This window comes from Ixodes scapularis, unplaced genomic scaffold (assembly GCF_016920785.2).
Source record: "Ixodes scapularis isolate PalLabHiFi unplaced genomic scaffold, ASM1692078v2 PGA_scaffold44__24_contigs__length_19508400, whole genome shotgun sequence".
Lineage (NCBI taxonomy): Eukaryota > Metazoa > Arthropoda > Arachnida > Ixodida > Ixodidae > Ixodes > Ixodes scapularis.
The window spans coordinates 13,050,109-13,074,224 of record NW_024609873.1 but is presented as its reverse complement, the minus strand read 5'-3'; the positions used below and the strand labels follow the sequence as shown (position 1 = coordinate 13,074,224).

The 24,116-nt window shown below is 43.3% G+C and overlaps 1 protein-coding gene across 1 annotated transcript in view; it reads right to left on the bottom strand.

Annotated features, from left to right (window-relative positions):
* The window catches only part of LOC120845275 (B-cell receptor CD22-like), a 133,321-nt gene that overhangs the window by 88,613 nt on the left and 20,592 nt on the right, over positions 1 to 24,116 (bottom strand). The gene's annotated exons all lie outside the window — the stretch shown is intronic.

The window sequence follows — 24,116 nt, the reverse complement described above, 5'->3', positions numbered from 1 at the left end:
ACTGGAATACTGGATCGTTTACACCCTTATTTGCGCTTGATCTTATATTTTGTTCGAAATGTTTTTTTCTGCAGCCGACTTTCTTAGCCGACCTGCTATGAGAGTAGTTTTATTTCGTCACAACCATCGTGTCTTTGCACTCTGGTCAAACTCCAGCCGCAGTGTTTTGCTTTTTGTTCCTTCAGGACCCCTGGGAAATATGTGAGAAACCTTAAAGCAAATTATGCAATGTCACAAAAAAGAGTGAATCAAATTGCTGGAGTGTGTTGGGCGTATGAAGTACACAACAGTAACTCTAATGCAAGTCCAACGTCGCTTTAACAGTCGTGTTTTATTTGTTTTATTCACTTACAATCATTCACTCAGGTCAATCACTAGAATTATACAATCGGTATCAACTATTTTCAAAAGGTCATGGTTGAAGAAAATTAGTAGATCGGTACATAAGGAACACTGTTATAACATAAGACGTTGTACAATCCGCTGGTCGTTGTGAGGACATTGACAGTTGATAGGCAGCCACTAATAACTCGGAGGTTCCACAGTGTTCCGACGACAACTGAGGCCACCACTGTAATACACAGAAAAGCTACACTTTTCTACACATTCCTTGGGCAAGGTACCATAATGCTGAAAATATCTTAACTTGCATCGGCTGGTGCCGCTACACGGCAACGCAGCGATTGTTTGGTGCAGGTCAAGGAAGCCAAGTGGAGTAAACCCTCTTGGAGCCCTGTGGTATGCAGCACTTCATAAGCCAGTTTTGCTTCACAGCTTTAAACTCTATATATGTGAATAAGTTAGAAGACCACATTACTCCTCAAGAAACCGAAGAAAATTAAAGGCTTGAATAGAACATGCCTGCACTGCTTTAAAAAGTCCTCTGGGTGGTCTCACATACGTAGTCTGCGCACTTGCTGCCTAGCTTTACACTTTGCTACTGTATCAAATAGTCAGCATTTTTTTTCCCGCGCGAACCAGCGCAGAATGGCTCTGGCAATCAGAAAAAACAAATGATCATAAACAGTTTTCGTCACATACAGTCAGAGACTTTGAAATCTTCTGGTTAAAAAGGACACAAAGAGTCCGCCCTACATTCTCCTTTGAAATTAGGTTGTTGATACATGTCTCGAAGACTTCCTCACAAGCTTCAACAAACAATATGAAAGAAGCAGAAGGAACTGAGAGGATTCCAAAGTGGGAGTCGGCAGTTCCTTTCACACTCAAATACAAGAGCACTTGATTTCCCTCAGAAAAACACGCACTTTCTGTCCTCAACTCATATTTCTGGGATGTTCCTACACAGGAATGAACCTTGAGGAATTTCGATGCCAGCCACCCAGCAAAATAAACCATGTTGTTCTCTCCTATTGCCAAAGGGTAGTTTGAAGGCGAATCGTCTGCCGTGGTAAGAAAAACTGTGCTTCCTAAGGCAAGACGAGGAGAAGGTGCCAAAAGGCCTGCTGGGAACGTAGCAAGGAGAGACATGTCATCAGCACAGTTTGATTTTTCCGACAGCTTGAATAGGTTGCTAATCAAAAGGTGCCTGAAAGCACCCTGAAATTGACGGAAAGTGGAGTTCGTGTTTGCACCTGAGTTTGAACGTATAACAGCAAAAGTGCTTTCAAGGGTGTCCTGGTTCAGATGGCGGTTTAAAAGGTGGGAAAAACCGCAATTAACCGCGAGGTGATTGCTGAGCAGCAGTAGAGACCTAACTGTTAAGCAGAAGCCACGAATGCAGTGCGGCTGCCTTCCACATCCGAGTACTTGCAGGCTCTTAGAAACCAGAATGCACTCTTCCAGAAACTGCTTATGGATAGAGCCGTTACAGATTGCAGAGGCATATGGCGTCTTTGCAGATTTCTGCGAGCTATTTAGGCTTCAAAGAGACGGTCGATTCTTTCAACGAATCTCGCTGTGTGAACAGCTCTGGCTGGCAATTGCTAAGAAGTAACAAGGGCGTACATTGCAGCTGCGCAGTGATTGCTAAACACTTGAGGTGCTAGTTTCACCGACATCTTTGACGAGAAGGTCAAATTAAAATGCTTCTCCTTCAGCTTTAGCATAGAACCGATTTCAAGTTTACGGTCCTTTTCATAAGCTTCCTTGATGTAGCAACTTTTCACTATGTAATCACCAACGTTTTAGTCATATTTAGATAACATGTTTCTTAGTCACTTCAAAAGGTGCGGAGCATCGAAAAGGAAAAAAAAAGTGGCTTGCCATTGATCTCTACGTAAGGTTTTTCGGCGGTTACGATGCTTGAAAAGGAAACACGTTCTGGCACCGTTCATTGCATACAGCAGCTACCGGCTTCAGGCCAGCGTCCACAAGGGCGCTGGAGCACTGGAAAAATAGATATTTTAGTGCATCTGAAGGTGTGCCTTTGTGAGCGAAAAATAGCGAAGCGGCTGCTTCCACGGTGTTCCGACTCCTTTCGCCATGAACATGAGAGCTTTATTTGCTAGTTTTTTGCCTTGATGTCCATATGTTCTTTAAGTTTTTCAAACCTGTCAGACGAGGGGTTGTATGAAAGCTCTTTTTTTATGTGCATTTCATCAAAGACTATGCTGCAGGCCCAATCGGCTCGAGGAAAAGAAGCTGCCCGCCTCTTTATCAGCTCAAAAATGCCAGGGTAAAATCCAATCTTTAGTGGCACACGCTGAAGCCATAGCTGCAGTGACCTTACTGATGGCAGCCTGAACAGTCGCCTGCAACACTTATGGCTTTTGGGGCTATGAAAGTAGAGGCCTAAAGCCAAGGCTTTGTTGTGGCTGCACCATCTCTGGCCAAACCGGCTCACATTGCTCATTCTAAGCTGGGCTTCAACGAGTGCGGCAACACGAGGAGACACATGAACGCGGACACTCTCAACGTCTTCGGCAACAGTCCTCATCTGACGTTGTCGTTGCAGCCTTCTTTGCAGCCTCTTGTTACGCTCTTGAAGCTGTCGCACCTTGGCTCTCCGGCGTTCACCTTCTTGTTGCCGATGCTGCGGCTTTTGCAGGGTGCTGCGGTTTGGCAAATGACCCAGATTAGGTCCCCAAGGAAAACTTGCATTCGCCATCAATTTATTAAGTGTGTAATCTATTCACGCTCAAGAACATTCCTCAATGATCTGAAGTGTCTTTAAACAAGAACCGTAAGTTTGACAAACTACACATGCAATTTAAGTTTAGGAAAGCAACAGTACATCCTTATGTTCGACTAGGCGCTTCATGTTGGCCAGAGACCTGATAGTCCAAAAAGACAAGGGCGCACACAGAGACATGCAAGTCAGAATAGGCATCCGAACTGTGAAATGCATTTTTTTAAAGCTTGACCATACCTTACTTATGCCCATGGCATTGTAACAGTGAAGCGCTCGTACAACAACAGGCGACTAAAGCTTGGCAGATAGGACAAGGGACCATGACAGGCTCGGCATCCCACACGTATGACCACGGCAGCTTTTCGATAACCTTAAAAAACACTGTCTTGCGTGAGGTTTTGCGGGAAGACTTATGATTCAGTGAAACCGGTTCAGCTGTTTTGATTTGACGGTGTTAACGCCTGCGTGTGGAACATTTTTTTTTGTCTTTCTGTGTGCTTGACAATGACAATACCGTGAAACAAAAATGTGGTGAACTTTGAACAAACTTCGATTTGTAGCTGCCAGCTAGTCGGTCTGGTGTTATGTGACCCCTTGCGTCATCTGCTCTCAAGATAAAGTTTAGTACCCCCGGTGTTTTTCGAGCCTTGGCTTTTTATTTTTGCGGCCTGATCTTTTATAACTTCACAAAAAAAAAACTTCAAAAGAAAAAAGTTTGCATCATAGAAAGCACTCACATTTGTGAGAAGGCCCAGCAGCACAGCCAGAGAGAGAGTCTCTAGGCGACGGTGAAGAAACCAAAATCTCCATGTCAACCATGTCCCCGCTGGACTTCTGAGCAGGAGCAGCATCTTGACGTAAAGCGCAGCTGTGATCAACCGCAAAAAAAAAGAAAGAAAGAAAAGCTTTTGTAAAAACTGCAAGTAAGAAAGCAAGTTCAACAGAGTGGAAAGCTGGACGAGTTGGTCGTTCATTTAAGCTAGAAGAAACAGTGCCTCTCTGTGTACTTTTACTGCGCCTGTCTGTATACTCCTTGTTTCCTGTTTTACGTCAAGTTGCGCTGTTTCTACCACTTGAGAAAGCAAGCTCACAAAGAAAGGGGAATAAAAAAGATAGAACAAGCAATATTCGGCCACCACTTATTATTGGCCCCTAGTCGACTGTTCTCTAGTAAGGTGCACGAGTATGTGTGGTCCAATGAAGCCACAGAAATCCGCTCTGCAAATTTAATGTGAACTTAGCAAAGGAGAAGAGGAAGTCCTCCCTTATTTTCCTATTTGAATCCATAAAAAGTATATTCACCTTCTTCTATGACAGGTTTAATTCAGAAGACTGGTCAACAGGGTGACTACAGGAACTCCACCAGTCTGAGTGGCCGGAGTATGTACAGCTCGATGAGGCTGGCGAAATCCTCTTTGCAAATTTAGCGTGAAGTTGGTAATGGAATAGTAGTTGAGTTCCCTCCTATGTGTCTATTCTAACACACGACAAAGAAAATCACCTTGTTCCCACGAAAGTTTCATATCGGAAGACTGGTCTGAAATGAACTTCTAGCAGTACCTCTGTACATGTTCAATCAGCTTTTCCCAGCTAATCTCACCTAGTTCTTTTGCAAAATGCTCAAGTCATGAAGACCATGAGTTAATGCAGTGGTACTGGCAGTTGCTGCCACTTTATGTTAGTTTCAGTGAAAAAGCTCACCATGCAAAACTGCTGAACCTGGAGAGCTTTTGCTGGAAATGTCGCCATGTGTCGTCCCTGCAAATAATATAAAATGTTATGAGCCCACAAAAGCAATATTTCAACCCCATGTGGTAACCATTTTTCTAAGAGCGGGTTAACCATGCTTAGTCACAAAGTGCACGGAAGGTTTATTGGTCTGTTTACTTTTTGTGGGAAGCACACTTAGCAACGCATTGTGACGGAGGTGTCCAGGGCGCATGAGAGCTGACTCCTTGAAATGTAAGGAGAAAACTACCCTGTCTCGTATATCTGCCATGGAGTCTTCCCCTGTAGACTTCAGTTGTTGCAGAACCGAACCCAGGCTTCGCGCCTGCAGATAAGGCATGGTGCTATGAGGGTGCCATGAATACTTACGAAAAGAAAATGTAGCCAAAATGTCCACAAACCAAAGCAAATCAGTGCAAGGGCCTTAACAAATGCATGAGATCAGTGCTCTGTGTACATCATGAAGAGTAAAAACACGAGTCTTACGCACAGATGCACTATTATATATCTGTGTTGTACCACTGATAACCACGCCGATGATCACGACACTAGGCTCCTCAGAGCCAGGCCGGTACAGGTAAATTTTAATATCGTGGGCACTTCTATAATGACGGCACACAACGCTGCGAAGTCAGTGATTTCGAACTTAAAACATTCCTAGTATAACATATTACGCCTTTTTGTGCACATCCAGACAAGCCTAATAGTTTTAGGTAAAACTAACAAGAGTTAAGAGGAGACCGAACAAGGGGCATACATCACACAGCAGGCATGTCACTGACAGTAGCGAAGTCTCACCTTCGAGAGTCGAGGGGAAACCGGTGCAACAAGATGCCAGCCGTGCGGGTGTTGCTTTCACACATTTCCACGGAGCACCGTTTCTTTGCGTATCGCGCTGTGCTCATCGTCGCAAAAGACGTCGAGCCCCTTGGGCGCAGTAGCGTCCAAGATCCAAGCGCACGACAGCCGAGTTCCCGCGCAGGTAACTGGGCTAATCACGCCCGAGCAAACAACAAAACTCTCGAAACGGTGTTAACTGCCGCTAAAACAATTAAAAGCGAAGAGCACGTGGAGGCCCAAACACAAGCAAGCAGACGGACGTCAGCAGACTGCCTTTCCGCGCGCCACGAGCTCTACAAAAAACTGCAAATATCGCTATTGCTAGTCGGCCTTTTTGCTGGTGGCGTACAGAGGACGCTAATAAGAAGTATGCATAATATCAGCAAAAACGAAAACAGTTTTGAATTTTGTAGCACGTTAAATATGATTGATATTACCTAATAATTATATTTAGCTTTTTTTAAATATACCAGTGATTATACTTCTAGTCACAAACTAATTAATTTTAATAATGTTTGTCCCCACCTCTCCCAGTCGCGCTTCAATCGCATCCTTCACGTGACCCTCCAGGTCGATGTCGCTGGCGATTTGTTTTGAACCGCTTTTTGGCCGAAGCTTCGCTACCCATGTACATATACCTTGCGGATTCCTTGTAATCCGTTACATTTTTTTTGTCAGAACCAACCCCCCCCCCCCCCCAAATTCTAAATAAAGTTTTTTTTTTTTTTTTCATTTTTGTAAAGTCCAGCGCAGTGACACTGTCACGCGAATCGACCAGCGCAAAGAGAGGCTTGGCACTCTTCAGTTCCGCAAACCCTTTTTTTGCAACACCAAGCCCCTGAATCTATCTTCTTTTTAGACCCTAACATCAATGTCACAACAAAAAAAGGGGGGGGGGGGTGCCGCAAGTCATTTCCGCTTTTTTTTAGTTCCTTTGTTTTTTCTTTGCGACCGAAGACGGGGAGAGGAGGACACCAAGTGATTGTGCGCCTCTTCGAGAAGCTCGAGGCGGTAAGTGCACTGAAAATAATTAAACCATTTTTATAATGTCACAACACCAGACAAAGCTCCGTCTACCCTACCCTTTTTGTGAGTCAGCTTTTTGCGAGCACTTATAAAATGGTAATAGTCTTCCTTTCTTCTTCTTTTTGTTTTGCCCCAGCAGGACGCATCTTATCTCAAGCAGATATTTTTACACATAAAACATAATGGTGGCTGACTATAAAAAAAACTTCGTCTCACCCTACGATGGCAAAAGCTACGGACCGCCAGATCCAATCACGAGCCACTTAGAAATTGTGCGGTATTTCGCTTCGATGCACGTATCGGTGCCCGCGTCTCAGATCACTGATAAGGGGACGGGTGGACAGTGCTTCGAATCGAGGAGCACTGAGTGACTGAACAATTTTACATTGCAAAGGAAGCCACAAAATATAGGCTTTTTGCAGCGTCGAAGCTATAGGGATGATGCGGCGCTTTTGGATTCAAGCATTATTCGTCCACCCCTAATCAAAGTTAAGCGCATAGCGTGGAACATGATTGGACCTGGCGACCCGTGGCTTTGGCCTTTAGTCCATCGTAGGATGAGACAAAGTATAGACTTGGTATTCTGGGCTTGAGGAGAGAGTGAAATTCGTGAGTGGGGCCATAGCGCGGCTTACTTAGTACTCTACACTTTGCTGCCCGTGGCATCAGCGGACGTCTATCTGGAGAACGCCGGAGTAAACTGCAGTCGGTCCGTGCTCCGTGCGTTTTTGAATGGCACCAAGAAAAGTACACACGGCAAACGTGCGTTTACATTTCCTTGTTTTAACCGAAGCTCTAAATAATTGTTGTTATGAGTGTCCTTCTTTTTCTTTTTTTACTTTTATTTATATACTGGAAACTTTTTTTTTATTCGCAAACGTCTCAAGTGAGGCTCGAACTGGTTCAGAACCAAGGGAAGAAGAATGTCGAGCCAAACCTTATTTATTATTTATTTATCTCCTTACTGTTGCAACTATGTTTTACTGTTAATGACTTCTACAGCTTCGTGATTTAGACAATAGAGACTTTTAGTAGATCGGTCTGATGACTCCGATAATGATATCCCATACTTCTCCGCCGTCTTTTCGTATGCATCATATCGTTATCGGGTACCGTTATCGCGGGTATCGGAGGTATTGGAAAGATCTACTAAATCTCTCGAATAGCATGGCAACGGCTGCAACCACGAAGCTTTGCTCTACATTCGAGGTAAATAGTACTTCCCTTGCTTCGCTGAAAAAGCTCAATGCAGAGCATGAAGCATTTGTGAGGAGCAATATGGCACTCCCATCCAGTGCCTCAGCTCAAATAGCGTTCAGCGTAGCAGTCGACATATTGAGTAAGAAATAACGCAAAATGTCTGACGAAACTTTCGAGAGCCAGCTGTTGCTCAAAATACTCAAGGTCATTAAATGGAACAGGTGGCAACAATAATAACTTGAATAACCCTCTTCCCTTTGTTTCTTACTCGAGGGCAATAATGTTAAAAGTAACGCCACGAAAGTAACGGATTACTTTTTGTGGTAACGGTCAATTACTTTCATGGGAGGGTAATTGTAATTGTAATAAATTACAATTTAGCCTCGAGTAATTGTAAATGTAATTCCTTACTATTTTTCAGTAACGTGTACAAGCCTGTGCCATAGTATTGAAGACCCAAGTCAAAAGGGGGGGGGGGGGGGGGGTGCTAGGCACTCTCACGCCAGAGACCACTTTGTTTTTAGAAGAAGGACACCAAGGCCATTCCTTTCCTCATCCCAAATATTTTTGTCCTGGATAAAGCGAATCCAGCTCGGCCGCCTTAAGCTGCCTTGTGAGGCCGGATTCTATAGTGTTGAAAACATGCATCCAGACCTCGGCCATTTCTGCCGAAAGACGAAAAGCGTATCAAATTGCGCATATTTTGTGATATCTGCCCATGGGAGGGTTAATCTATAATGCGCCAACGTCACTCGGTCACCACCCATGCGCAAATTCTGCGTCGCCCAAGGGGTAGGTTACTGTAAGATAAGTGGCGGCCTTTTACGTCGGAATTCTGAGTTAGGTTATTATTATTATTATTTATTTATTTCTGAACGAAAACATACAGATACGTACGGCCCGCAAAAGCACGAGGGTGCTTGTGGGCGGGTCCCGACAGCCAACAGAAGTCAAAATTATACAATATCAAAATGCAACTGCACATGCAACCGCACACATATTAAAACATAACAAAGTCTGCACTGAGACGCACGCACTGAACTAGTTAGTATGAGTAAGACACCAATATTTTAGGCATCTTTTAACAACACTGAATGACTGTAAACAAAATAGATCGTCAGGTAATTTATTAAAAAAGTATGGGACATAAAATGATCTTACTCTTTTTCCGTAATTCGTAAAAATCCTAGGCTGAACAAACCGCTCTGTTTTCCTTGGTGTTCTTTGCTTTTTTAATGGTACCTTGAATGTGTCGTTATAATAATGTTTTAGACAAACTACATAGATGTACAGTCGTTCAATTGAAAGAATTTGAAGAGACCTCATTCTTAAATCAGGATCTACACCGCTCCACCTTGTTCTGTACGCAATATTTTTGGACACATTGTGTAGAATATTATCCAATTTTGTTTTCTTGTAATTTGAACATGCTCCATATATCGTTATACCATAACGGAGCACCGATTCACCTAACGCTTGGTACACCTTCATCCGTAAACTTACGTCAGATACCATACGCAGATGAAACAAGTATGCGGAAACCACGCGAAGACGCTTCGCAAGGTAGTCTATGTGAGTGCCCCAGTTTAAAAATTTGTCGAAAAAAAGACCTAAATACTTTACAGATGACACATATTCTAAAGGTGTGCATTCACAGTCTCTGCAGTCAGACTTATGTAGCATTAAAGGCGTAGACAAATTTAATACTTTGTGAGGATTATGAAAATGCATTAGTTTCGTTTTGTCCGCGTTAACTAAGATTTGGTTAGCTCTGAACCAAGCCATCAACCCATGTATATCGCGTTGAAAATACGATAACGCTGTGGCTTCGTCATTACTTGCAAAAACCAGAACAGTGTCATCCGCGTACTGATATACCGTCGAAGAAAATGGTAGACTGCCAAGGTCATTTACATAAATATTAAAAAGAAGAGGACCGAGAATGGAACCTTGAGGGACGCCCGTACTAATTGGCAATAAATCGCTTTTAACGTCACAAATGCTTACCATTTGGTGACGGGCCGAGAGGTAGTCAGTTAAAAATTCAATAAAAGGGCCCCTAAAGCCAATGCGTAGTAATTTCTTTATCAGTATTTTGTGGTTAATTGAATCAAATGCCTTTGTTAGATCCAGAAAGAGAGCTAACACAAAGTTGTTATTATCTATGTTCTTGTGAATATGGTCAGAGAGATCTTCCAATAACGTAATTGTTCCTCTATTTTTTCTAAACCCATACTGGGACGGGTATAACAGGGAGTATTTCTCACAGAATGAAGTCATTATGTTGAAAACGAACTTTTCCAGTATCAATGAAATCACGGGCAGGATAAAAAATTGGTCTGTAGTTCGATATGACTTTACGGCTACCTTTCTTATAGATGGGCCGCACGACCGCGATCTTCAGGCCGTTGGGGATCTGACCAGTAGAAAGGCACGAATTGATTATCTTCAGAAGTACGTGCTTTAGGTGCTCAAAATTTGCCGATATATCTCTTAGGCGAATCCTATCAGCTCCTGGCGATTTGCCTGGAGCCATATTCTTGATAATCTTCACTAAGTCATCCTCGCTACCATTTGTCTAAGGCATGCAGTCGACTTCTCCCGTTTACATTTTGGGCAATGCAGGTCCCCTAGGCTGACCTGTATATAAAGCCCGCTATTTAGAATACTGATGAGACATACGAGAGCGTTGGGATCGCAGAAGTAAAATCAAGTCCCTGCTTGGATGCAGAGACGACTCGTCGCAGTCACTACAGCAACGGCGTATCAGGCGACGCGGAAACCACCAACGGGAACAACACTGTGTTTTTTAAACTAAACCCTATGTCACCGACATACGCCGAATGGTCATCGGTATCAGCGAGATTCTGGAACAACGCCCCCCTCGATATGCGCTTCAGTGGGCACGGCAGCACCCGAGCGATGCAGCCACGAATGAACCTCTTCGTTTTTATCGTGCAGGTACGTAGAAATGTATCATCATTTAAGAGCGATTGTGTGTTTTTGGTGGTGCTGCCTTGCCCGCAGGTGTTGTGTCATTCGGTCGCAGGGTGTTTTGATTCTTTTTGCCTCATGGTGTTGTTGCTGAGTGGAGATGTAGAGTCGAATCCGGGACCAACGGTTTCGGAACAGCTGAGAGAAACCCTAGCTAATCAAGAACAATCTACACGTGATCTCGCATCGATCAAAGAAGCTCTAGGTAGGCACATATCTGATACTGGTAAACGGTTGGTTGCAATTGAAGGAAAAATGGAGGCATTTTCGAAAAGTGCAGAAAAAATGAAAAAAATTACCACTGAAGTTAAGGAGTTGAAACAGCAAATAGGAAGGCTGACAGATAAGGTTGACGATTTGGAAAACCGCAGCAGGAGAAACAATATAATCGTCTACGGTGTGCATGAGCGAGAAGGGTGAAACTGAGGTATCACTTAAAGAATCTGTATTAAAGGAAATATTTGAAGATAAGCTGGGAGTTACAGCGACCAGTGTGGAACGGATTCACAGACTTGGTAGGAAAGCACCTAACAAATCCCGCCCTGTCATCCTAAGGCTGTATGATTTCAATCAGAAGCTTGATATTCTGAAAACCGCGCGGAAGCTAAAGGGAACTTCAATTTCTATATCAGATGATTTTTTCAGAAGGGTACAAATGATCAGAAAGCAGCTGTGGATGACGGTGAAGGATTCGAGGAGACCTGAGGACAAGGTGTCCTTACGGTACGATAAGCTGGTCATTAATAACGAAACATATATTTCGGATATGGATCAGATGCGCAGGGTGAAGATTACAGGGACACCGGGGGATGACAGAAATTGACGTCAGAGAAAGAAATGTCGCGAGTTCAAATTGATTAATTTAAATGCTTGGAGTGTAGCTAACAAAGTCGAGGATATAGAGCAGATACTACTGGTGCATTCTCCTGATGTAATGATAGTCACAGAAACATGGTTAAATGCTAATATATTAAATTCGGAAATATGCCCCCCTGATTGCAACGTGTTGAGAAAGGACAGATCCTAAAGAGGAGGTGGAGTGGCAATATTTTTCCGACAGGAGATATCTTGTAAACAACTGTGTGACATGTCTGACTTGGAATCTTTGTTGTGTAAGGTCGTTGTACACGGTGTATCATATGTAATTTGTGCATTCTACAGGCCACCGAATTCCCCATTAAACCTCATTCCACTTCTTAGTGATAAGCTAGATAATTATACAAACTTTAGGGGAAATTTTATACTAGCAGGGGACTTCAACCTACCCAACATAGACTGGTCCGAGATGACGGTTGGAACTGTTGACCGTTTACATGGAGATGCTCTTTTGGAGGTTGCCTTTTCTCACAACTTAACACAAGTTGTTCATGAGTACACTCGAAGCCAGGGTTGCTCCCATTCAATCCTTGACCTTGTGTTTTTAAATGATAAGTTGAGCGATCTTTATTATACGTGTAAAATACATGAGGGTATTTCAGATCACAAAATGATTGAAGTGATTATACCGGTAAAAATTATGAATAATCACAATACCAAATTTGTTAGAGTACCGGATTACCAAAAAGCTGATAATGTTTCCATACTGGACCATTTGGAATGGTCACTTGAAAGGTTTACTAATTATGTGGATACTTGTGGCGCGGATGTAGATCAAATATGGTTGTACTTTGTGAGCATTGTTAACACCTGTATCAAGCGATACGTGCCTTTCAGAAATAAGAAAACAAATGTGAAAAATCCATGGATTAGTAGAGATATTCTTCACCTGAAGCGTAAGATTGCCCGAGTAAAAAAAAATAAGCGACATAGTGCTGTACATGCTCCTAATGAAGCAATTTCCACCTTAAGTGCCAAACTAAAAAAAAAATGATAGCTGAGTCAAAACAATATTTTTATAACGTAACGCTGAGATCATTTCTTTCAAATGCCCCGCAAAAATTTTGGAGATATGTCTCGATTTCAAAGAGGGATACAGTGATAACAACAGTAAGTTCAAACGAATTCAACACATTTTTCGAATCGATATATACTGTGGATGACGGACATCTCCCTGAAATAGCCCCCGACACGTCTCCAAGCATTATCGACGTAGTAGTCACCGAGGAGGGAATTTTTCATTTATTAAATAACGTTGACCCAAAGAAATGTCCTGGTGCTGATGCCATTCATAATGAGTTTTTGAGACGTTACGCAGAGTGGATTTCGAAGTATTCATTCATAATCTTTAAGGTGTCACTGCGTTAAGGTGTACTACCAATACAATGGAAAGTTGGGAAAATTATTCCAATTCACAAATCTGGAGACAGAAACAATCCATCAAACATAGACCGGTAGCTTTAACTAGTACGTGTAGTAAACCTCTAGAACATATAATGTTTTCACATATGACTCAATATCTTGATAATCACAATATTCTTACCCCGTTCCAACATAGTTTTAGGAAATCATTATCGACGAGTACACAGCTAATTGAGCTAGTTCATGAACTTGCAAATAGAATAAATGACAGGGGGCAGACTGACTTAATTTTTCTTGACCTCTCAAAGGCGTTCGATCGCGTATCGCATCCTAAACTTCTTCTGAAGCTATCGGCTATTTTTAAAAACGATCAGTTAATTACGTGGATGACCTCTTATCTCTCCAATAGATCGCAATATGTATGTCTTGAGGATGGGACTTCTTCACTTCTGCCAGTAACATCAGGGGTACCACAGGGTTCCGTGCTGGGGTTACTTTTATTTTTAATTTATATCAATGACATCGTTAAGGATGTTCAAGTTCCGGTTAAATTATTCGCGGATGATTGTGTCATTTAATCTGAAATAAAATCACCCCAAGATCAGGTAGCACTTAATGAGGCTTTATTAAAAATTAAGGAATGGTCAGACAAATGGCAAATGAAAATAAACAATGATAAAACCGTTGCAATGACAATTACTTGGAAAAAAAATCTTTTGAAATATTGCTATTCAATAGATGCGATTCCCATTAAATTTGTTGACCACTATAAGTATCTTGGAGTGACAATAACCAGTAAACTTCTTTGGAACCAGCATATCGATGACATAACGAATAAGGCCAGGGCGAAATTATACACACTAAGACGCACCTTGAAATTTGCGGATAACGACACAAAGAAGACTGCTTACCAATCAATTGTACGACCTATTCTAGAGTACGCGCACACAGTATGGTATCCGCACACGGCAGAAGGAATTGGTAAACTTGAAAGCGTACAAAGACTGGCTGGAAGGTTTATATTTAATAAGTTCAGATATAGTGTGTCTGCCTCGAGCTTACTAGAGCAAGCTAACATCCCGCCATTGGAGGTTAGAGCTAAAATAGACAGACTGCGAAATTTATATTCTTTTATTAATGGAATCTGTAATGTCAGTAGTGATAGATACATACAATTTTCATCAAGCGGATCAGGTAGACTGAACCATACTAGGGCCATTAAACAATATCCTCTTAAGCACGATGTCTTCAACTATTCTTTTTTTCCTCGGGCAATCAGTGAATGGAATTCTTTGTCGAATGAAATAGTCACCCTCTCATCACTTGATATTTTTGTTGAAGCAATCGCTTCCGCCACGTGAAAGTGCTCATAAGTACATCACATCATGCCATGTAACCACCCCTGCTATGGCTCACAGATGTGAGCCGCAGTACTCTTTAAATAAAAAAAATAAATAAAAAAAAACACTTTTGAGAATCTATTTTTCTCCATGAAAATCAAATGGCCTTGGCGCCAAAAGGTTTTGCGTAGTTGTAATGGCGATACTCGCGCCCCCTGGGGGTTTCCCCCTTGGAATTGGGAGGCGTGGATGAGGCCAAATATTGTCAAGGAAACCCGTTGAGGTCGCGGAGACGGTTGTCCCGGTTCCCTTTGCAAATCGGGTATCTCGGTGCGCCGGTGGCGGCTCTCTCTCTCGGGGCGGCACGAAAACCCCACGGCGCGCACCGTACGTTGCGCACGTGTTCTCTCGGACGTGGGGTTCCCCCTCCTCGGGGGGATTTTGCACTGTAGGTGCCTTGCTGCGTAAATGATATGAGTAGAATGTGTTTTACTGCTAAAATATTTGGCGTGAGTAAGACCGAGGATTATGACTAGAGCGAGAGAGCAAAAGGGGGGGGGGGGGGGGGGGGGGGGCCTCGTAGAACAGTTGCTGTTTTATGCTTGGGCAGGTGGGGAGCGTGGACGAGGATGTTTTGCCTGTTTATTTACACCAACATGGTGTTTACAAACAACCCTCGTTTGCCCACACCGGCTTAGGGCAAAGCTTGCGCAGGAAGTTTAGTTTAAATTGGTTTGGTTTAGTTCAAAATTTAGTTTAGTTCAAAGTGTTCTTGAAGCACAAAGGAGGCTATGTCCTTTTTGCCAAATGCACTGTACGCTTACTAGATACAGCGACGACCTAGGCGCGTGTACTAAACTTGGTTAACATGTGTTGATTTAAACGGCTTGAGTGAATAACAAACGTGTTGATAACGCTTTAATTCGGTTATCGTGGTGTCGGCTTGCTCGTCGAAGAGAGCATTAAATGTAGTTTCTCAGTTCAGTTGTCGGCTGGATGAACATATAGGTATATCAATTGTTTGGTAACACATTCATGAGTTTTCGCGTGTGTAAGCGTAAACATTATTTTCGTTAACGACAACAACTTTAATGTGTACAATGCGCGACACCATTGACGCGAACACGACTTTGTCACTTTTTTTTAAACTTACTTCTAATAGGTACTTGCGGGCATTAATACTTTCCTCTTAGGTTAGAACCGCAATTGAGGACTTTCTGCAGTTAAAGCAGTTTTGATTACATCTTTTCAACACTATAATAAAACAAGAGAAAAACAGAGATGGCTCGATTGTGCTACGAGTGTCATTGAGTACATAATACGCATGAACGAAAGCAATCTAAAGAGGCGTCGTATATCAATAATAAAGCGTGCCAAGTTAAAAATACATAAATAGACACGAATGTTAATAATTTTGAGCTCGCGCTTAATTTGCCGCTTGAAAGCAGCTCTTAAAATGGGATTCCGCTTGAAAGGTCTTCGTACAAGGAAGAAGATCTACGACGCTTCTTGTGTCCTCTGCTGACAAAGCATGAAATCATATTTTCATCCTATAAATAAGGATGAGGACGATGAGGAACTTGAGGTCTTTCGCTTCTCAAGGTCAAATTCTTTGACCTTGAGAAGCGAAAGACATGCTAAGATGTGACCCACTTTGTAAGGCCGAACCAACATTCAATGTTCGGGACCGAAACAGATAAGCTAAAACCTTTGTTACAAATTCTTCGCCTTTGAGAAGCCAAACACATATCAAGACACGAGGTGAGCCACTTTGTCCGACCGAACCAAATTGAACAATACATTTTGGAGGGGACTAACTATTGTGGGACCGGTTGGCCGTGTGACGAGTCGTCTTATGACGAATGTTCCTGTGTGACGAATCGTCCTGTGACGAGTGCGCATGTGACGAATGGACCGTATCCCCTATAAATAGTCCTGCCAAAAGGTAAAGACCCAAAAGCAAGCCATCACAAACCCGCGGGAAGAACCTGATTGGTATTTCCACATTACCTGACAGCTAGAGGCCATAACAAACTGTATTAAGAATATAGAAGCAAACCAAAAGAATGCTTCCAGCGTCCTCCTCCGTCTCACACAGTTTGTAGGAACACGCACACAATGGTGCCAGTTATCTTGCTGGGATGGCCAAAAATACCGCTGCAAATTGTGTGTCCTGCTATTATTGCTGCAAGGTAAACGTCCTAAAACATACTTCTTTACTTTCTGTTTATTTTTATTTCACTTTCGTCTGCTGTAGCTACATTTCTCTTCTGTTGAAGGGGCTGAAAAGGTACACACCAGTGTTGAGGAATGTGCACCCCCATTAGTTTCCCGCTCCTGGAATGACTGAACTCCACAATTTTACTCATCTAATTATTAAAAAAAAACGACAATTGACAGCCATATTGTGTTACTAGAAAAAAAAAAAGAAAAGAACCAGCATAAGGCTTCTGACATCAAGCGCGAAGACGACTGCAAAAGTATGCAAAAGCTTCCTCAAAGCCCTTATTGTGCATACTAAGCTGAAGGGTGGTCGCACAAAGCGCTTTGTGCTATCTGGTGTCACTGCAGACATCGATCGCGCAATCAAGCGTAAAATGCTCGCCAGTAGCAACAAACGCTTAAAATTATAACAACCGATATTCTTCGCAAACATACCGTATACCCTCCGCAGATACATGGTTGGCGTGTTGTCTGTTTCATAAGGCCTTAAATGCGTGTAGCTCGTGAGTGGCGCAGGAGGCTATCTTGCCCTCCGCTTCGAATACTTGCACAACACCACCGCTAGTGCGCTGTTAGAAGCGACGCCGCGTATACCTGCCCCGAATGTCTGCGGCAAGAACAGATAAGCGCTGGCAAAGTGCAATCTGTACACGGAGCCAGCACAAGCGACTGTAGTGCCATATTATGGAACCTAATTTAGAACGTAAACGCTTACGTTTGCTGTACGATTCTGGCGACTTCTTAACATATTCTTTCGACTTCTTTGTTTGTGTCCCATGCAAACACTAGAAGGTCGGCAAAGTAAAACTTAAGGCAGGGAGCAAAAGCGGTCAATATTCTGGTCCGGTTCGGGTTCTGGTTCAGTAGCTTTGCATTTTGTTCAGATTTGGTTCTGCAAGTCCAGTAATACTTTTGAAATTACAGTTCGGTTACCGGTTCTACCAAGCGCGAATCAGTTCAAACCGCTTCTTAAAAAAAAATATCCACAGCTCCCAGTCGTTAACAAGAAAAGTTGAGTTCAACTCGGCATCACCTGTATTTAAAGAAAAAATAAGCCATCATAAGCCAGGCTGCGGAAGCGAAGACATCAAACAAATATATGCTTAATTTCGTTTTGCGATTTTGAGTTTTTACGCAAACACCGTATTAGGAGAATGACGTAGTTATGCAGGGGATTGGAATCTACGATAGTACACTACTCGGATGTGAAGTCAATCAGTCAGCACGCGCAGAAACAATTGTTAAGAATTGTAGATAAAGCATTTAGCCAGTGGCGTAGGCCTGCTAGCCTGGGGTCTTCACGGACTCACGCAGTACTGACACACGACCGCACGCACGCCGGTACGATGCTCATCCAGATCGAAACGGCAAACTACCCAGGCCGCACGCCCTAACGACTTGCTCGAACGGCTCAGTTGAAGAAAAGAAAGACAGCGAAAGCCACTAGAAAGACGATGAAAAGAAAACAAAAAAAGACAAAAAATACAACGAGCAACTTGCTGTTTAAAAACGAAAAAAAAAAAAGAAGAAATCTTTAAGCCGCGTTTTTGGCGCTGGGCGACTGGCGACCTGCGCCGCAGTGTCGCGCTTGTCGCGACTTTGCGTCTTGGCGCCTCCAGTTGTCGCCACAAAAGGAACAAAAGCGCCGATAGCCGTCCACTTTTTGTTTCTATATTTATGTTTATGTCCGCTTTCTCCTTCCTTGTGGAATATTGCTTAGCAGCAAAAAAAAGAGAGTGCGCACACGCCAACAAAGAAGAGCTCACTAGTCTTTTGGTATAGGCAGATATATTCCGTTTTACTGCGATAGAGGCCACGCCCTATACGAGCCAATTCATAGTTGCTAGCTCGTCTCGTGACTTCGCGCTCCCGGCGTCGCTCCGACCAACCGGTACGACACGTGACACCCTCCGAGCTATGAATTGGCTCCTGCGGCTCGCAGCGTCCTTTGCAGTCCATGATATGGTGAAAAGAAAACGAACTATAGAGGTGTACGCCTCCTCACCGACGCCGATTCGTGAAGCACATAGACGTGAAATATGCCTATTTGTTTCATTTTTTTAGCTGTGTTCATGTCCTCGCTGCCGTTTTTTTAACCAAAAGTGCGCCTCTCACGCTGCTGTCTCGAATATTTGAGTGACTTGGCGCCGCCACCCGAAAAAAGGCGCGGCTCACATTTGTTAGCGCCATAGCGTTTCAAATGAACCGCTAACTGACACATGAAATTACGGTTCCAATCCGATTTGGGCTCAAGATCAAACGTTGGATTTGGGCTACAGTTTTGTCCCGTTTCAACTTAAAATAATAGTTTTGCTCCAGTTTTCGGTTCGGGTTTGGTTTGACACCCTGCTTAAAAGCTACACGCTGTTCGCGAATGATTACCACAACCGTTAGACATCTAAAGCGCAATGATGCTGTTTCAAGAGCCACTTACCATGCACTAGCGAATTGCGCCATCAGCCAATAGGCCCTAGATGATAATTCGACACAGTTGGCATAAAAACCCAGCCCATTCCACTCCCACTGTATTCCTTCCAGCGCTGCCGGCATTCCAGTCCCATTCCATACCGGAGCCGCGAAAATGCCGAATAATTTTCTAATCCTTCCAATTCTTGAGTGGCCATTTTTTAGTTCACCTGAGACTGGGTGGAAGAAACACGACGACGTCTCAAAAGACGTCGTCGTTTTTCGAAGACGTCGTCCTTCGACGACGACCTGAGACTGGGTGGAAGAACGTCGTCGTTCTTTCACCCAGTCTCAGGTGGTCTAAAAATGGTAAAGCTACACCAGCTCGCCTGCGCCCTAACTGTTTTTCCTGAGTCGCAACTCCGCAACACTGGTTCGCAAAGGCACGCACACGCAGGCACGCCCACATGCGTGCCCGCACACATCGGCGCACTCTATAACTTTATAAACAAAGAGCCGCCCAGACACTCGACAACATGAAGGGGATGATTAATATTGAGAATATTGAATAAAACGATAAGCCACCCCACTCCTGAAAATTTGTCCGCTTTACATTATCAAGCGCGCTCGCCATCAACTTCGGCTCACTCTTTCGAACCAGGCGAACAAAGGCCCTATCGGCACGCGCGGAATGGTGGCGGAGCAAAGAAGGCGATCAGCTTTATCTGGGCACATTCTTTCGAGTGAGAACAATAAAACCGCTTGCTGCTGGTGTTCACCAGACCCCTCGGTCGCACGTACGGTGCCCTCTGAGAGAAACTGGTGTTGCTGCTGCGGTGGGCTCGCGTACGTCCGGAAACGAGGGCGATAGCTGTTACCTTCCCAAAGAAATCGCATTTAAAACCTTGAAAGAATCCGAGACCGTGCTGCCCGTTTCGTTCTGAACTGCTATGCTAGGGTGGGTGATTTCATCAATGCACTATGCTTCGTTTCACTTTAAGTCCGGACGCAGCCGACACTGGGAGCTGATAGGAAGAGTCAGAGGCAAAAGCGCGCCAGCAAAATAATAATATTTTTATTCACCGTGCACAAGCAAGGTGGGGGCTGGGAAAAAAATTTTTCAAAGCAGCTTGACGTGCCTCCACCCCCCCCCCCCCCCCCCCCCCCCGGCCCGCTTTCCCAGAGCCAATCAGCAATGGCGAACAAATCATGATGTTCGTCCTGTTTCTTCACTGGTTCTTTAATAGCTGAACAGATAATGCAAATGGTAGGCCCAGCGAATTTTGCTTTTGGTACTGTTTGATTGATGCCATCAGCTCATAGCCTCATCATGCGTCCCGATTTAAGGTAGAACGAAGAATATGATGAAATTCCTCGGCACTCAGATGAAAGACGAAATACGCTTGAAGTGATTTATAGAGTACATATTACAAAACTACAGGCGCAAATAGTTTGACTCATATTTTACCTCCCAATTATATTTCAGAACAAAAATACCAAACAGGAAAGGGTCTAAGAATTTGTTTTCTTTTTATCAAGGCCCTTAAAGTATACAATGCTTTGTCTTGCAAGATTCATTCTGCCGCAAATGCGAGAATGTTTTTCGCATGTCTGTTAGCCCTTAGCAATATCGCCAAGCGGCGCTGCATGGTCAAATAAATAAAACAATAAAGAATGCGTCAAATGCAGAGCATCAGTTCCGCGTATACAACCATGTCACCTGATTGGAACAATGTGATTATTAGGAAAGGACCAGTACGGCGAAAAGAGCGCACCAGTGACCACTCCAAATCTAAAGGGATTTACGAGCCAAACAAACGAAGGGCCCCTGGCAGGCCCCAGCGAGAAACTAAATTATAATTTAGACGACTTAGTTTTCTTTTGTTTTTGCTTTTGACAAGCAACCTAAGTAATATTGGTTACACGGCGTTTTCTCCGCAGACTACTGACAGCTCGGCCGGGAGTCAAACGCACCAACTTGGGATCCGATGACAAGCACCTTGTCTCAGAGCTACCGAGGCGGCGAGCGTACCTACGACCGACGACGTAATAAATATTCTGTAAGCCTCAATGTCTCTCGCTCATAAGAGATACATTTTCTGCTTGATCGGCTGACGCTTCCACGCCTGCCGAAATAAATATATAGGTAACTTCAACCATCCGCTTTTTGGCAGTAGGGGGGCGTTAAAGTGCGATGGTCCCTGGCAAGGTGAAAAAGGCAGGGAAGAGCTTCAGTTGCCGCACCTACAGCGCAGGGTTTCTAAATTTGACATCGGACAACCTTTTGGCGTTCTTGTGAAAAACAGATCACGCACGCAGGGTTAAACCATGACCGAAGAGGAAGCGCGTGCTGGAGGATGGCTGATCAAAAGACACGCCTTGGCGTTGTCCTTCTGGCAGTTTCTGCAACCAAAAAGCTCAGTGAGAGCCGTCTTCGATGAGCCAGCGTAGAGTCTACGATACTCCATTTTAGCTAAAGTACAAGCGCAACCAACGCTACCAGCAAATGGTGTCAAACGAGCATCTCGGAACACGCTTTAAGTTACAAAATTCTGTGTGTGTGTGTAGGCATGTGCTACCGACGATTCATCCATTCGAGCGCAAAAAAGGCGTCGTGACATCGCGTGTGCAGTCTGTTCGCTGGTGTTCCTATTACGGCTAGCTTTATGGCCCTTCTCAAACCTTGATGAAGTGCAGTATAGAAGGGCGGAATGCTGCATGCGCGCGAACAAAAATTCCCAGACTGTATTTTGTAGTTTAAAAAAATTCCATTTGTAAAAAAAAAAAAAGATTATGTTGCTGCTATTAATGTGTATGAATCATAGGTTTTATAGTGGTGCTGGTAGCTCCTTTGTTGGTATCACAAATACGTCATTGAAAGCGGGTGACATCCGGAAACACTCAGCCTATGCAACAGTCTGGTTGAATTCACGCTTATTTCGAAGCGTTACTCATTTCGTGCTCATACCCATTACAATTAGATAATGTATTATGAGGCAGTTATCCTGAAACGGAAACAAGACGCAATCAAAGAGTCAATACGTACTCATACCAACAAACACCCTTGAAAGTTTAAACCTTACTAATCTTAAACTTACGTTCGCTGATTAAAGCACGTGTTACATTTGTAAAGGTTATATAGTCATCAAGCACAAATACCTTCACTAAGTCAAGAGTGCTCTTTGTGTTTAGTGTACTGATAAATCGCACAGACATTTATAGACTATATTTTTGTGCTAGTGCTTGAAATATTCATTAATAGTATTTTCTATAAGAATAAGGAATCGGATACGATTCTAACGTTTTAAATTGCGCTTTTTGGGCGATAGTTTTAACGTACTTGCTAGACCATCTTTGTAAAGAGTCTGGGACTCTTTTAGCAAACCATTTTGTTGACAACAGTTTTAGAAACCAACAAAATAACCATGTGTACTATTCATTTATTACGCGAACACAATGAGCTCTATAACATGTACGTAATGAACTCAATTAGTTGTCAACTAAAACAAAACATATAAATTTAAAGGTGACCTGACTTTGAGATATATTTCTCAGTATTCAAGCTCCCTTCGCCTTCAGAAGCAAACACCAGTCAAACAAAATTCTACACACATACTAATATTTTTTTTTCATTGTACTCCTTTTGTTATACTTCTTTCAACATTTCACCAGAAACGAACGAGAGTGCTGCCGGGATCTGTAAAGGCGCATCGATGAAATTCCTCTTGCCATTGTTGTTTTCTCGTTGTTCCCGGAATGTCGATACATCTCATCTCTCGCGGCACATCTACGCATTATTCTCATTGGCAGCTTTTAGATAGGAGCTACCATGAGAAGCACGACCAATGAGAACGCTGCAGCATCTGGAATTCTCACAAAGACAAAAACATTCTGTGAACCGAAAGGCAAATGCAGTGTGGCTCAAAATTGCTTCCCAAACTGAACGAAGCTTACGTCTCCCAGTCTTAGCCCGTGTTCCGTCAACGGAAGAAACTTGCCCCGGGCAGCGGTGTGTGACAGTTCCCCGAGCAATCCAAGGCATAGCAGACAATCGATGGGAGTCGCAGTCCTTTCTCAAACGGTTTTTCTTGAGGTATATTACGATAGACGGTGGCAAGCGAACCGCGCCAAGATAGCACGCCATAAAAATGCCTATCTTAGCCAAAGGTTTAGCAATCCTAGGTGCCCAACTTCGGCTTAATAATGTTTTGCTCCAAGGCGTTTATCACTGCCACAGTGTTTTCCTGTTTTTTTTTTTTTTGCTTTTTATTTTTATTTTTTGTTGTTGTTGTTCTTGCTTTGTTTCGCCATATATTTTCTAAAGAGCCAAACATGAGCAAAGGTGCCACGTATTAACCTAAAGACAAACGGCAGAGTTTAATGTTGGCACTTGTTTAGCAATTTAGGCCAAAACTTGGCAGGTGAAAACCGAACGGCCTAATTTTGACTTTTAATCAGATACCAGGGCGCCAAAATGGAAGGTGACAAGCAAGCAGCGCGGTGGTGAAGCCTGACTTGGGCACTTGTTTGGCAAATTAGGTCGTAAATTCTCAAAATCTGGCAAAACAATGAAAGTTTGGCTTTACCATGACCTTTCTGGGTTTTCGGGGTTCTAACTTTCAAAGACAAAATAAATGTGACCCAAATTATTGTATACCCTGGACGCCAGTTGGCTTTCTACAGCTAGCGGTCGAGTTATTTTTCACTTTCTTTATTTCCACCAATTGATAATAAATTTCTGCCAACACAATAATTTGTTACACGAATGTTCGGAATAGTGGAAGTTTGCTAATCTTTGTGAGACATATGGTGTCTCTGCCCTAGATATGCAATTTGGCAAGTGTAACCCGACTGTTATCCTTGAGCCTTCACCCACGTTGACTCCAGACCGGCATGATGCTTATTCATATTGAAACTGAATGTAGGGGTGAATCTAAATATTTAGGGGGTTGCGAGGACGCACTCGCCCTTCTTATTTCAACTGTGAGATTTGTTTGTGCAAAAAGGAGATATGATTGTTTTTGTTTATT